We start from the raw sequence: 3513 nt of genomic DNA, 5'->3' as shown, positions 1-3513 counted from the left end.
AACCAAAACTAGATCCTAGGGTACTGGCAAATTATAGGCCTATTTCAAATTTTCCATTTATGTCAAAAATTTTAGAAAAAGTTGTGTCTGCTCAACTGAGCACCTTCCTGCATAAAATGATCTGTATGAAGAATTTCAGTCAGGTTTCAGGCCCCACCATAGCACAGAAACTGCACTAGTTAAAATTACAAATGACCTGCTCCTTGCGTCAGATCAAGGCTGCATCTCATTTCTAGTCTTACTTGATCTTAGTGCTGCGTTCGACACCATAGATCATGACATACTCATAGATAGATTACAAAACTATACAGGTATTCAAGGGCAGGCTCTAAGATGGTTTAGATCCTACCTGTCCGATCGCTACCATTTTGTTTACTTAAATGGGGTGTCATCTCATTTATCATCAGTAAAATATGGAGTGCCACAAGGATCCGTCCTAGGTCCCCTTCTATTTTCAATATACATATTGCCCCTTGGTAATATTATTAGAAAATACGGAATTAGCTTCCACTGTTATGCTGATGATACTCAGCTATATATCTCAACGAGACCAGATGAAACTTCTCAATTATCTAGGCTAACAGAGTGTGTTAAAAATGTAAAACATTGGATGACAAAAAAAAATTCTCCAATTAAATTCGGATTTGACAGAGATATTAATTATTGTACCAAAAAACACTACACAGAATCTTGTAGATTACAATTTGCAACTAGACGGATGTACTGTTACTTTCTCTACAGTCAGAAATCTGGGTGTCATATTAGACAGCAATTTGTCTTTTGAAAATCATATTTCCAATGTTAAAAAAAAAACTGCATCCATCTTAGAAACATTGCCAAGCTACGAAACATATTATCTGTTTCTGATGCAGAAAAGCTAGTTCATGCATTCATGACCTCTAGACTGGACTATTGTAATGCACTTCTAGGTGGTTGTCCTGCTTTGTCAATAAACAAGCTACAGGTAGTCCAAAATGCAGCAGCTTTTTCTTGTCCTTACCAGGTCAAGAAAATATGATCATATTACCCCAATTTTTCTGTCTCTGCACTGGCTACCTATTAAGTTCCGTATCAGTTACAAATTATCATTACTTACCTATAAGGCCCTAAATGGTTTAGCTCCTGCGTACCTAACTAGCCTTCTACCACGCTACAACCCATCACGCACCCTAAGGTCACAAAACGCTGGACTTTTGGTAGTTCCTAGGATAGCAAAGTCCACTAAAGGAGGTAGAGCTTTTTCACATTTGGCTCCCAAACCCTGGAATAGCCTTCCTGATAATGTTCGGGGTTCAGACACACTCTCTGTTTAAATCTAGATTAAAAACGCATCTCTTTCGCCAAGCATTCAAATAATGTATCTCTTAAATTGTGAGTGTAGTTGCATCTGATCAAATGTGCATTTTTATTCATTAGCTTGGGTTAAACTAATTTTAGTTTGTTGGATCAGCAGCTATGCTAATGATGTCTCTATTTTGTTTCTATGTTTTGCCACGGGATGTAACTAGGATTTACACGAGCTCCAGTCTGGGCCCAGAACACCTGAGAAGAGATGATGCTGACCCTGAGAGGACCTCAGATGATGCTAACCCTGAATCAACAAACAGAACTAACAAATATTGCTACAAGTGTGACTGAATCATATAATAATTATTAATTAATAATATTAATAATGTTCATCGTCTAGCTAACTACGTCTTGTATTCATTTTTTCTAAAAATCCTGTCAAACATGCACAAACGGACAGTCACCACCATAAGCTACTACTAAATATTGTAGAAACATAATTTTCTGTCAAGTTGCTTTGTAACGATTCGTATTGTAAAAAGTGCTATACAAATAAACTTGAATTGAATTTCTTAATAAACCACTTAACAAATATAAACGATTATAATAACAATGTAATTTTTAACAAACAACTTTACTAATAAAAAGATAACAATATATGCAGTTACAATATAAAGGTATCATATATAAAGAAAAAGGCAAACATGTAATAGGACGAATGCATATTTTCCTCAACAATACATTTCCAAATAATTATATTTAATTAAGAATATTCAGAATATTCATTATTAATTATCTAATTGAAGATAAGAATATTTAAAATTTCAGCTAATTTACAATAATAAAGTTTATAATTGTCTTCTGAAAACATAAATAGTCTAAGACAAACAAGCAAGTTACAACAAAATTCTTTTTGACCATTACATTTCCATGGTTTACCATGATTATCTCCAAACATTAGTGATCGCTGAATACAGTTTTTTTTTTCTTTTGTTTTTATAATAAGACAACTCTTCCAGACCTGGAAGTCATAATTTTAAAATTGCCAGGTACTACCAGGTTGTTCATGACTATGTTACAAATACATTAAAATCAAGAAGACACACAAAGGGGAAGTCGTGGCCTAATGGTTAGAGATTCAGACTCCCAATCGAAAGGTTGTGAGTTTGAGTCCCGGGCCGGCAGGAATTGTGGGTGGGGGGAGTGCATGTACAGTTCTCTCTCCACCTTCAATACCATGACTTAGGTGCCCTTGAGCAAGGCATCGAACACAAATTTTGAGTATGGGTGACCATACTTGGCTGAATGTCACTTCACTTTCACTTTCAAAAAAGGAAAACTGGTCTCAATCAACGGTCAAATGATGTGCTGCTGCCTCTGCTGGTTTCAACCATAAAAACACTTTTCAGTAGTAAAAGATCATAGTAGATAGGCTGTTAATTCAAAGATAGACATGCATATTCTCAGAATGCAGATAAAGAAAACAACACGTGTAAACAAGTGCACACACACACACACACACACACACACACACACAATGTTGATGTTTTTGCACCTTTGACTTTTGGCTATGTTTGAGCTCTCATAATGTTTAGTACATTTAGATAATCCCATTTGCTTCTATGGTTCTCAATTGCTCCTTTCCAAAACCCAAGAAAATGTGTGCATTTATTTTTGCCAAATTTAAATAAGAAACTATGATTATTTTGCCTAATTGGATGGAGTGATAACCATTGTGCATGAGGTGATGACCCAGTGACTGGTAAGATTCTCCAAGCGGTCATAGGAGGACAACCTAAGGCAGGGCTTCACTGCCACTGGGCACCTGAAGGGATATGTAATCTGTGCAACGGGAGTGAGTGAGATGCTGTAAAGGGACTGGAAGAAACTGGTCTGCGCCGACCAAGATTCCACTCCTCAATAGATGTTTTATCCTGCTCATTTCCCAAAATGGTTTATTATATAAAAAATGTAAGTTTTTTTTGATCATTTGGTATGATCACATCCTGCAGCAAATAGTGACCAGTTGTATAATGGGAGCGGGTGTGGGACACAGAGAATCTCAGACAATTAGGAGTTGTAACTTCATTAAAATACAGAGCACAGCTGTTACAACAGGAGCAACTTAATTTACATTAAGGGCAGTAAACTATAACTGTATAAAAGGTTTGAGCTTAGGATGTTCGTGGTCCATGCTGTTGAACCCAAGCTTCTACATGTACTTTG

This window comes from Carassius gibelio, chromosome A22 (genome assembly GCF_023724105.1).
Source record: "Carassius gibelio isolate Cgi1373 ecotype wild population from Czech Republic chromosome A22, carGib1.2-hapl.c, whole genome shotgun sequence".
NCBI classification, from domain to species: domain Eukaryota; kingdom Metazoa; phylum Chordata; class Actinopteri; order Cypriniformes; family Cyprinidae; genus Carassius; species Carassius gibelio.
The sequence above is the reverse complement of the archived record's forward strand: the minus strand, read 5'-3'. Positions refer to the sequence as shown.